Source organism: Coenobita brevimanus, chromosome 45 (genome assembly GCF_032717465.1).
Source record: "Coenobita brevimanus isolate Jiangsu-jjx chromosome 45, ASM3271746v2, whole genome shotgun sequence".
In the NCBI taxonomy this organism is placed as follows: Eukaryota; Metazoa; Arthropoda; class Malacostraca; order Decapoda; family Coenobitidae; genus Coenobita; species Coenobita brevimanus.
The window spans coordinates 22115493-22128850 of NC_136998.1; the positions used below are offsets into that span (position 1 = coordinate 22115493).

The following is a 13358-nucleotide window of genomic DNA, read 5'->3' on the forward strand; positions in this document are numbered from 1 at the left end:
CTCATCTACTTAACCAGGATTTTGACCCCTTTGTAGGTTGTTTCTTGGCACTTTTTTACTTCCAACTTTCAGAGGGATGGTTTAGCTACTTGTTGGTGAGTGTAGGTGCTTGGCGGCCATTTTGGCGCTTAGCCCGGTAATGAACTCAGCGCCTCATATACTCTTGCCTCCATTACACACCGTCTCATCCTTTCATCCACACACACATAATCAATCATTGCCTTCCGTTCATTCAGTTCACCACCCACCGTTCTCATCACTCGCCATGTATACCTGTGGATCATAGAGTATTAGCTATCACCAACCCCCTCCCAGCACAAATGTCCACTAAAGCACTACCATTCTCATCCATCTCTACAGGCACACCCCACTGGCACACTCCACTCACCTTCCCATTCCCTACTTTTCTGTTCATATCACCAATCAAAAACACCCACTCATTCCTTTCAAACTTTTCCATGCATGCTTCCACATTTGTCCAAAACTCTTCTCTCACTCTGCTTGCACGATCTTGTGTTGGCGCATACATGCACACAATCGCCCACATTTGTAGTCTAACTTTCAATCTTATCCACACAATCCTCGAGCCAACTGATCCATATTCTCTTATATTTTCCTTCCATCTGTTACTCACAACAATATACACTCCTTCTTTTGACCCTTCATTCTCACCTACTCCTGCACACATAACCCATCCATACTCCCACTCTCTCACACTCTCACCTCTCCATTTAGTTTCAGTTAACCCACATACATCCAAAGATATAGTAGGTAAAAAGTTTTGTTAATATTTAAGAGATAGGTTCATGTCTCCTTGAAGTTTACCTTAATTTACAAATTAATCTGCACACAGAATATTAATTTAACAAAGTTAATTCACAAAGAATATAAATGTATGCACTGAAAACCTGAGCATCCGAGCATTTACAGATGCGAGGACATGGAAAAGAACAAGAATCAGCATTTGCTTCCTCCCTCTCATTAGCCACCAGACCATAAACATCAAGAACTATTCCTTTCCTTACTCATGGTCCAAGCCATCACTACCTCAGCCTGGATATTATAACCTTCCACCTCCCTTCAGTCACAGCTATGTCCTTATTATAATCAGGGAAATACCGTCAGTCGGGACTATTTCTGACTACCGGGGCTATATCGGACAGCGGACCGTCGGTTGCATGTTTTTTTTCTTTAATTTATGAAAAAATTCACTCTTAAATTACATGTTCATTTTTTTTTTCAAATATGCTGTATGCTTTGTACTTTAATCCTGTGAAGCTGTTATTTTTCTACTCTTTGTTTTAGTCCCTTTTTCTTTTGTCGTTATCATTTCGTTCTTATGGCATTGTTTTTCTTGCAGAACTGGTGAGAAAATATTAAGGTGCAGATAGCCGACTTACAGACACCCAGCAACAACCAAATTTTTTTTGGAGGTTTATAACATATTAAGGTTTGGTACCCAATATTTTAACAAATTTGATCAATAATTACCCTCCGTAAACAAAATACTGTACATAAAAGTCAGGAGCTATGTCAGACAGTGACACAATTGCTGAAGCATTTTCAGTTTATTCAACTTTGCACCTCCTTGGAACTTACAATGGCCTTTTTTTTTTCTAATTTATCTGTCTACAGATGGTAAGAAATTACAAGAAGAGAGCCATGGAGAGGGCTGCAGTTTTAGAATTACTCTCAAGAGAACCTTAATGCAGCTGTTCAAGCTGTTCTGGACGAATGGATGACTTCGCAAAGCTGCCATCGAGTTTACTGTGCCCAGCAGCACAATCTTAGACAGAAAGAAGGCCACAACTGAAGGGTTGAACTTCACTAACAAGGGAAGAGGAAGAAGCAATTGCCCAAAATGTAGCAACTCTTGGGGACTATAGCCCGGCAAATGACTCCAATGACCTACAGAATTTCATTAAAGTACGGTTACAGTACATCTGGACAGAACAGCCAAGATGGTTGTGCCTTTCAACAGCAACCTACCAGGGGAGGACTGGGTTGCTGGGTTTTATAAGAGGAACTGCCATATTCTTACCAGAAGACACTGTGAGAATATCAGTTGAAAACGTGCCGCCGCCACCAAGAGCAAATTCAAGACTACTTCTCCCACCTAGAAGACTCCTTGTCTGGCATTCCTCCATCAAACACCATAAATTACAATGAGACAAACCTACAGGATGATCCCATATCAAAAATGCAGTTCTTCAGTAGAGGAATCAAGTAGGCAGAGAGGATTATGAACATAAGCAAGACTAACAAAGTTATCCCTCATTCATCCGGACATAATAGAGCCAAAGGCGTGTCCAGTTAGTGGCAACATCCAGATAATTAAAACTATTCCCCTACCATATCCAGACCCTACCTATATCCAACCTCCAACCTATACCTAACCTATTTGTACAGTACCTATACTTAATTTAGCAGTGTTTTCTGGTCATTCAGGCATATTTAGACATCAAAACACACAAAGGAATATCTAAAGTAATGCTAAACACCAAGAAAACCATGCAGAAATACCAATGAAAACCTAAAAACACCCTACTGTACCTATACACTACTGCAAGTACAATACACCTTTTTTATTTTGGCAAAGTTTTCCGGTCATTCTGCCACATTCTGACATCAAAACATACACAGGATTATCCAAAATAATTTTCAACACCTAGAAAACCATCCAACAAAAAAACAATGAAAACCTTAAAACACCATCCCTAAACACTACCGGTCCTGTATGCACAGTACCCCCTCTTAATTTTGGTATTGTTTTCAGGTCTGCCATACTGAGACATCAAAACACACATAGGAATATTCAAAGTAATGCTAAACACCAAGAAAACCATGAAAAAACAACACCGAAAACCAAAAAACATCCTACCTATACACTATTGTTTGTACAGTAACCCTCCTATTTTTGGCACTGTTTTCAGGTCAATCTGCCATATTTAGCCTAGACATCAAAACACACATAGGAATATCCGTAATAATACTAAACACCAAGAAAATCATGAAAAAAGAAACACAGAAAACCAAAAAACACCAGACCTATACCGTAGGCGCGAATGAAAGTGTCGCCGCCACTTTCATTCGCACAATTTCACAACTCCCTCAAGTTCACATGCTACCCAGCTGATCATAAGTCTGGCAACAGTGTCCATGCAATGACAACCCACAACTCAGGCAAGACCAGCTCAGTGCCCTCTTTGCCTCTGTGAGGGTCATACGTACGTGCGTGAGAGAGCCGAGTTAGGCCACATTTTCAGCTTGCAATGCTGACCTATCCTGCCCGCCCACACGCCCACTATGCCTCCCAAGCCTAATTTGACACCTGCACAGATATCAGTGGTGTGTGCACTTCATAAGGAGGGCAAAACAACGAAGGAGATCACTCAGAACATTGGGATATCGGTTAGGACAGCCCAATGTTGGGTGAAGAAAATCAGGGAGGGTGTTGCTAGCCAGCAACCCTCGCACAAGCCACAGCCCGGGAAGAAGCATAAGGTGCCTGATCGTACCCTGCACATTTTGAAGCGGGAGCTGGAGGCCAATCCCACCCTTACTGCCTGTGAACTGAAGGTTTGGAATCCCAGACTCTTATCAGGAGTGGCCATACGAACTAGTCAGGATAATGTACACAAGAGACTTGGTTTCAAGTGCTGCGCGAGCTGCCTAAACCGTGGGTAACTAAGCTCCAACGTCGTAACAAGGTTAAATTTGCACTGAAACACAGAGGTTGGACTCTTGACCAGTGAAGAAAAGTATTATGGAGTGATGAGTCAACCTTTTTTGTGACTAACAACCAGCACAAGTATGCGTATAGGCGTCGAGGCAGTGATCCTCTGGACCCAAGGTACATGCGGCACACTGTCAAACACCCTGACTCTGTGATGGTGTGGGGAACATTTTCTTACCATGGGATGGGAGAACTTGTATTCTTGCCTAAGAATATGCGAATGAACCAAGCAAATTTTTTGGAGTTGCTGTGTGATAAGCTTCCAGAGTACATGAGAAAGTGTAAGGCCATTTTTTCCTGCAGGATGGTGCGCCATGTCATAGTGCTAAGTCAGTTGTGCAGTGGTTGAATGATTGCTTAGTGCCACATTTTAATCCGTGGCCTGGAAACAGCCCGGATCTCAATCATATTGAAAACATTTGGTCTAAGATTAAGAGTGAATTGCGTGACTGTGACATATCATCCGTGCCCAAGCTTCAGGACGTCATTAGGAAGATTTGGGACAACACTGACCCAAATTTCATCCATAGAGTTGTGGACTCGATGCTGAGGAGACTATTTAAGGTTCACAAGAGCCGAGGCTACCCAACAAAGTACAGTACTAAATTAGGTGAGTATCCGCTTTTTTATTATTTCCTCATACTTTTGTGTTTACAGGCAAACACAACAGGTAGAGGTGAGGCGGCGACACTTCCATTCGCGCCTACAGTATACTACTGTATATACAGTACCCCTCCTAATTTTGACACTTTTCTGGTCATTCTGCCTTCTGAGACATCAAAACACACACAGGATTATCCATATTAATGCTAAACATCAAGAAAACAATGCATTACCAACAAAAATCCACAAAAAGAACTGAAGACATTGAAAATCAGTTATCTGTGACAAGTGATTGCTCCTAGGTCACAAAAAAAATTCCATGGCCAAATATGTCACTGGAAATCGGTTATTGTATATATATAAATAGTATACCATCATTATTGCTGGTGATTATACTATAAGATAAGCTAATTGAAACACATAAAACTGATAAGTAAAAGTAGAGAAATGGAGCAAGAATAAAGTGTTCAGGAGTAAACTTACCTTCATATAACTTCCCACCATCCTAGTGCAAAATTTTGCATGTCTACATGTAGAATTTAATGAGCTCTCTTGTGGATTTTGCGGAACTTCAATACAACCAATAGTAGTCGAATAAATAACAAAAAACTTGGAAAACTCACAAGTCAGTGTTTTCACCACGGAGGAGGGTTGGGGCCGAGACTGAGGGAGTGAGGGGGGAGCTGAGAAGGTATAGAGGAGGGATGAGAGGGGGGGGGGAGAAGCAAGGCTGTGGGTAGGATTCTCCCCCTTCTGTCAACAGGCGGACAGGTTCTTTTACTGTACATTTACTTGTGGCCTGCGGTCTGTTAGACGCCGAGTGGCCATGCGGAAACACAACTCACGGTGACCGGGGGACTTTCGACGTTCTGTAGAGAGGCAGCAGCCATTGTCACCGAACGTGTACACGTGGCTTGTGGTCTGTGTTCGATGGTGGTGGCAGTTGGGAAGGACTTAGCCCGGTAGCAGCACAATATTGGACATTCGGTGGGGATGGGTACGGACGTTTTGACACCGTGTGAGGGTTACAGTCATATTACTCGGGTGCTGGAGGTTCATTGGGAGTGATCGGACGAGCGAGCAGCTTTGACCATTTAGTACAAGGGCAGACGGACATTTTAGCTATGGTTGTGGGTTACGAACTACTTCTCGCTCACGGCTTGAGCCCAGCAGCCACGATACCGAATGTTTGAACATGTTGGCTGGTTGGCTGAAGTTTTCAAGGACTTTTACATCCGGATAATAACAAGTCAATTCGGATAATGGTTTAATAGAGTCAAAGTCCAGCGTCCACATAACGAACACGTCCAGATAAATGAGAGACTACTGTATTTCCATCATATTCACCAGCACTGCAGCTGGACAAAAGCTTGCCCTGTACGTTGTCTACAAGGCTGTGCGTCTCATGGTTACATGGACTACAGGAAGTCCAAGAACCTGTCACTATAACTGCACAACCAGTGGCTGTTTGACAATCACATTTTCTCTGAATAGGTCAAGACGTGTGGATTCATTACATCAAAACGCTACCACCAAATGAAACAAAAGTTTTATTGGGGGATAATCTGCCCTCACACATTTCATATGATGTCCTGTCTCTCTTTAACAAACATAATGTAATGTTAGTGTTTCTCCCACCAAATTCTACCCACTTATTACAACCTTTAGATGTGGCTGTCTATGCACCAATAAAGAGAATATGGAGAAGAGTGCTAGAATATGGAGAAGAGTGCTGGAAGACAGAGAAGAGGAAGTGGAATGCATGTAGGGGCTGGGAATGGGGGTGGAGCTGGAGGCTTTTGGACAGGGGCATTAATTGGTGGTTTCTTGGGCTACATGCTAGGCAACACTGGGAGACGCGGTTATGATGGATACAGGCCTTGGGGTGGTGGAGGATGGGGAGGTGGAGGATGGGGTGGCGGAAGTTGGGGTGGTGGTGGAGCAGCCCACCGCAGTGGTGGAGGAGGGGCTAGAGCAACATCAGGGTTTGGAGGTACCAGCCGACGTTGATCTCCTTAAATTCTAAAACAAGCTTTTTATTCCATTGTTATATAGTATTTATTTTGGAGACAAGGCAACTTCACTTTCCACTGCTTCTTTTGCAAGCCACTGTATAGTTCCTGTTATGCAGGAAGCAAGCTAGATCCAGGTACAGGTATATCCTTTTCCATTTAATTCAAATCTCTCCAAACATCAGAGACCCTTAGGTAAGTTTCCTTAATTCCCGCCTTGTGTTAGCTGTAGAATTTATGAGTGTGATCCCATAATATTTATTTATAAACTGCCTACCAAATACTGTGTTCACCCAGCATTCATATGTGATGGTGATATGATAAATACTGTCAGTATCATCATTGTTCCACTCTTTTCATGTTATACAGTAAAGTACTATATTCTCCTTCACATCTGTACTATGTTGTGGGTAATGAATTTGTTGAATTTAAGGTACAATAACAGACAATGATGTCACTTCACATTTTAGTTGAAGTCACAAAACTTGATTTTCTAAAAAAAATTTTGGGCTCTGAGTATTGTATTAATGAGGCCATACCACGTTGAGTACACCGCTTCCCGTCCGATCAGTGAAGTTAAGCAACGTTGGGTCTGGTTAGTACTTGGATGGGTGACTGCCTGGGAACACCAGATGCTGTTGGCATAACGTTCTCCCTACGTGTCAAGTGGGGTTGGTGGAGGATTAGTGCCCCTCCCTGTAAAACAATTAACTCTAAGCCCTTGGCCACCCCGTTTGGGATACATGGTGTCGCAATGAATGGATGATTTTTTTTTTTTTTTTTTTTTTGTGGAAGATGGTGGCAACCATCATCCACTCACTTGATGTAATGCTGCCTACTTCTTCTTTAGCCTTTATCATTCTTTTTCTGTGCCTGCCCTCCTCTCTTCCTATTTCTCCCATCTTTCCTGTCACTTCTTAATGCTTTTCTTTCCTTTACAGGTGGCTTTACTTTAAGGACAAGCCACATGGTTTCCTTGTAAGCCAAAAAACAATTTACAACGTTGGGTGATAACCATTTAACCAAACCATACATGCTCCCTACATGTCAGCAAGTGGGTTGGTGGACGGTTAGAGCCCCTCCCCGTAAAACAAATAACTCAAAGTCAAATGGCCACCCCTTATGGGATTATGGTGTCTGGCAATAGATAGATAGATAATCTTTTTTTTTTTTATGTGTCTGACTCTGGGCAAAGGCTCAGGGCCTATCGGCCATATTCTTAAAAATAATTCCTTCCCTAAACTTTTCCTTCCCTTTGAAGGATTTTTCTTTCCCTTCGGTATGATTAAAGATTTCCTTGGAAGGGAAGGAAAAATGTTCAGGTGTGTAGCCCTGTTAAACTAAAATGACACATCCTGCTGATATGTATGGTGGAGCGTTGTATTTATGAACTAATACATCAAAACACACATATCTAGTGCAGGATAATGAAAGCACAACACATTTGAGATGTGAGAGGTCGCCACCACATCCATACTGTTGGTTTGTATTCAGCTATAAATGCCATTCTGGCCAACACTGCAGCGGTGTTCACTCCTCAAGACAATATTTTGATAATAAATTATATTCGAGGAATATTATTATGCTTAACCCCTAAAACGCGGATCGTCGCATTTGCCACAGTCGGCCCAAAGGGCAGAACGGCGGATCGTCGCGTTTGCGATTTGAGTTAATTTTGAATAACCGCGGGCAAGCATGCTCCAGCTGGTATTGTCTATCAGTCCCGCCACCCGTGAGCTACGTTTAGCACATTCGACCTTTGTACTACTGACCTCGGTTGTTGCCAAGTATCATTTTTTTTACCCACCGACGCACCGATGCGCGGCCCTCCCTCGTCGTGCGATATGGCAACGCGCGGACAGCTGATACGTGTCAATCTGCGCCATCATCTCGCAAGCACTTTTTGCTATTGGAAAACGCTTGTTTCCCCAGTTGTCACACTGTCATTTTTTCGCGCGGTTTGCCCCAGAATAGCGTCAATCCACGCAAATCTGCTACGGTGACACCATGTCGAACTCGAGCTCTTCCGAGTCTGTGCCTTCTAGTCCTCCGAAAAAGGGTTTTGTGACCTCAACCCCCTTCAAAACCTTACCAGGAACTACTAAGGGCCTAAGTGACTCTGCAATAGCCTCAGAACTTTTGAAAGCCTCAATGGACTATGGCAGTGATGTCGGTGTGTGGTCGAGCCTGGCTGAGTCTGACACACAATCCAGTGCAGAGTCCGGGCCAGAAGTGATTGTTTCTGTGCCGGAGGAGAGTGTGTCAGTGCCCAGCACCTCAGCAGGGAAGGCTCCTGTGAGAAGGGGCCTCGAGTATGGGAAGGGGGAAAAACGGAAAAGAAGCGGTGACCCCAGCTCACCGCCATTGTCCCCTACGCCACGTCACGCCACCGCAAGCCCGCCACGTACTCCCAGCCCTGTTCTCTCGTCCTCCTCCTCTGCTGCCCTGTCTCCTGAGTCGTCGGAGTCTCCTTCACCATCGAGAAAGGGAAGTAAACGTGCAACATTACGTTTGAGAGGTTTTCGTAGGCCTAGTGTTCGTGTTGGTAGAGCAAAAACTTTGTCCCCTAGTATAAGGCTAGCTCGTAGGGAGGGAACTCGCACTGGGCAACTCGGCAGTCACGCCACCGCGAGTGACCTTGAGCCCAGTGATAATGTCCCCACCACCACCACCACAACACCAACACGACCTGGGATAGCCTCTGCCTCACATACTGTTGCCTCGCCTGCCTCACCCACTCCCACACGACCTGCCTCACCCCCCGCCGCCCCAAGCACCTCCCAGCCTAGGCAGGGAACGCTGGATGCCTTCGTGTGGTCAGAGGGATCAGATTTTGTGCCGGAGGATCTGCCCTTTGACGACAGTGGGTGTGGACTTCAGGCTGACTTCCCTGTGGACGAGGATGGTGAATGCCTTGACTACCTGTTGGCCTTCCTTGACGACGAGGTTATGGAGCACATCTGTACCGAGACAAACAGGTACGAGGGGCAATGTGCTCCAGTTCGCGAAGGAGAAGGTGAGGCGGCCACGCCATCCACGTCGCGGATGGCAGCATGGGTGCCTCTTACGATCCGCGAACTTTTTGTATTTATTGGATTGATGTTGCTAATGCCGCACAACTGGAAACACAAGTTAGAAGAATACTGGACTTCCGACGAGCTGTGCCCAACACCCATTTTCAATAAATACATGAGCCGCGATCGTTTTAGGCAGCTGATGACTTACCTTCACTTCGCGAACAATGATGAGCCTTCCCAAACTGACCCATTATGGAAAGTGAGGGGAATCCTGAACATGATCAAGGATAAGTTTACGAGGTTCCTGCGCCCTTTCAAGAAAGTCGTGATTGACGAGTCCTTGGTATTGTTCAGGGGCCGTCTTCGGTTCGTCCAGTACATTCCAAGCAAACGCCACCGCTTTGGAATCAAGTTTTTCGTGCTGTGCGACTGCAAGACGGGGTTCATCCTTGACTTCGTCATTTACACCGCCAGCAATGTCGATTTGGATAAGACTGACCCCCTTGGATTCTCTGGTTCTGTGGTGAAAGTGCTTTTGGAAAAGTACTTTGGCGAGAATCGTGTCCTGTATACGGACAATTACTATACCGCTCCTAAACTCGCCAAGTACCTTTCTGAACACGGCGTCGGCTCCTGTGGCACTGTCAGAAGCAAAAGGGCACATTACCCTGCCTTCGCCGAGGCTGAAAAGTCAAAGCGGGGAGACGTGCACCTGAAGAAATCTGACAAGATGCTTGCGATCAGGTGGCATGATAAGAGAGTTGTGAACATGCTCACCACAGTACACAAGGGGGAAATGCTGGCAACAGGGAAGGTCGACAGAAGGACTGGCGAGCCTGTGATGAAGCCTGATGCTGTCATTGACTATAACGTCAATATGCGGCTGGTGGACAAGTCTGATATGATGATTGGAGAGATTGACTGCCTGAGGAAAAATCGTCGTTGGTACAGGAAGGTGTTCTTGCACTTGATTGATATGTGCATGTTGAACGCCTTCATCCTGTATAAAATCAAGAACAGGAAGCCAGCCAACTACTCTCTCAGACGATTTTCCAAGACTTGTGTCTACCACCTGCTTCAGCGTTACGGCCAGGTTCTTTCTACAGGTCCCAAACGCCACCCTCACACACCTCCAGACCGCCTACAGTGTATGGCCTACCTTCAGCGACACCGCCTGGAGCCACTGCCAGCCACTGCAAAGAGGGGGAAAGCACTGAGGAGGTGTCATGTGTGCAGCCACACTACCAGGCAGGAAAGAACGTTTAGGCGCACCTCCTTGCAGTGCAAAGAGTGCAAAGTTCCCCTCTGTGCTTACCCGTGTTTCTTTGACTACCACAGCCTAAGTAGATTTTGAAAATAAGGGTAAGATTCTTTGAAATAATACTGAGAGTGACTGTGATAATATTGTTTAGTTTTCTTTTACGTGCTGACAGTGACAGCCTGATGAGTGTAAATTAGTGTATGTACTTGTAAAAGCACTGACAGTGACAGTGTTTTTTGGTGTAAATAATTGTACATAGTAATAATATAAGTATTGCGAGTGACAGTCACTCCAGTGTAAGAAGATGAAAGCATATTTTCCTATTCTATGTTCTGACAGTGACAGTTTGTTGTGTAGAAAATATTATTTTTATAACACTGGACAGTGACACTGATGAATAAGGCAAAAAAAAAGAACAGATACAGTGAAAGTGAGCGATAGAAATGAAGTGCGAGTGGCCGACAGGAGCGAGAATAAAGTGCCTGCTGTAAGGCTGAATAAACTCGTGCCGAGTTGGTCTTCCTCAGTCCCAATCCACAATACTGGCAGTGACAGTGATTTTTATGGCCGTAATAGTGACAGGCAAACGTTTGCGAAGTCCTATGATGAAAAAAAATGTAGTATATGTGTTTTTTGCCAAGAAAAGGCAAATGTGACAATAGTGACGGGAAGATCGCCACCGCGCTGCATGTCGGCCGTGCGCTCCGTTCATTTTAGCCTTATTTTCAGTGCTTATTTACAAATACGGATTCCAAACAACCTGTACGTTGTTGTATAAAGTGTACTGTGACAGATTGAGGCTGTGGTAGAAAGAAAACCGGGTTTCTGGAGGTGTGAGAGTGAAGACTTTGTTACCCAACTTTGCAAGTCTTCACAAGTCCTTTGGTAGTCAACGAAGGCTCAACATGTGGCTCAGGAGAAAGCTGAATGTAACTACTATATGCCATAAAAATTTTAATGCTCTAGGGTTAATCTATGATTTTTGGCAAATATTTTCCCACAGGTACTCAGACCCCGCTACAACCCCGCCACAACGGGGGGATCGCCCGTACACAGCCGCGTTTTAGGGGTTAATGTTGTTATTAGTAAGCGTCAGAATCACTTGTTAATGTCAGTCTTGTGTACTCGCAAGGCGGCGCTCACTTGTTTTTTACCAGCTGGAAGACATGAGCCGAACCAAACACGTGACCTTGACAGCAGATTTTCCTTTATTGGGCAAATTAACGCTCCTCGTGCAACCCTGGCATAATGTATAAGATTTGTCAGTGTAAGATCATATAAGACTGGATGAATATCGTAGGTAGTACTGTACGTCGTCTGCTCTGTTTATGCCTGGTTAATTATCTCAGCCGACATGTGTAACACTTTTAAAGAGACACAAATAGCGCTTAAACATTAGTACAACATTGTAAACTGCATCAATAAAATTATACAGTATCTTCCGTCAACATTCTGAATATATGTATGACAATGAATCACAACAGAAAGCACAAAACTTATGAAGGAATTTTTGAAGAGATGGGTCAAGGAATTCCTTCAATTTCCAATAATTTCTGCTGCCCAGAGGAAAAATCTTTCCCTTCAAGCGGCTCAGGAAGGGAAGGAATTTTTTAAGAATACCAATTCAGCTAAAGATTTCCTTCCCATGCCTCTACAAGGGAAGGAATGTTTAAGAATACGGCCATATATCTTGGGGGCAGTCACCTATCCCAAGGCCCAGTAGTCCTATACCTCCACATGTCACCACTTCAGCGCTAATACCCACCATCCATATTGAATACATGCTAGGGCTGTCTCATACAAGACTGGTGTACTGGTATTAGCGGGGGTACTTTTACGACATGTCGGCGGGTCATCTGGTAGATCAGGAAAGTCTGCTTTTTAAGAAATTCAAATCCTTAAACTGTTCCCTGTCCCAGCCAGGATTCGATCCTGGGTCCATTAGGATTACAGGCAGCCTCTCTACCGATTCAGCCGCCGCCAGTTAATCAAGGCAGGATTTCAGGCCTGTGGTATTTACCCGTTCAATCCACCTCGTTTACTGAATAAGCATGGGAACAACCAAAAGGACACACCAAGGAAACATGTAAAGGCACAAAGAAGCCTACAACAAAGAGAAAGGTTAAATGTTCCTGCTGGTCGAACAGTAACAACTAAGGACATTGCACAACCCAGCACCACTGGTACTGCAGCTCTAAGATGAATCAGTAAGCGACATGAAAGGTCATCATCATCATCTGGCTCTGAAGAAGGTAGCAGGGCTCATTGGTGCATCCTGGAGCAATTTCCTCTTCCTGAGGCACAAAAAGACCCTGATGACCCAGATGCTGTCCCATTGGATGAGGACTCTCAAGACAGATTTTCAGCAGGTGAATATTTTATTGATTAACTACTACAGAAAGACTGAAGTGCCATCGAGGTACATGCAACCTTTCATTCCATTAAAAAAACTTAACGTGGCTGACATCAGTGAAACATCCGAGGATCAGATTGACAAAAATGCTCCTCTAATAGTTGCCTTAAACACTACAATTCTCTTCAAATGTCAAGATTTCTCTGACCTGAAAACTGAGTAGTCATCTGTAGCTATAGGGTACTGTATGCATTAAGTGTAATTTTTGTCATTCTATAATTAATCTTGTTTTATTAATTAAAAAATAAATAAATAAATAACAGTTCGTTATATACCCCCTGGGGGTAGGGTTTTTTTTCAAGAATACTCCCTCAGT

General features: G+C 44.2%; 1 pseudogene; it reads left to right on the forward strand.

Annotated features, from left to right (window-relative positions):
• The first annotated feature begins 6876 nt into the window (after positions 1-6876).
• On the forward strand, positions 6877-6993 carry LOC145398519 (5S ribosomal RNA; annotated as a pseudogene).
• Positions 6994-13358: the final 6365 nt, after the last annotated feature.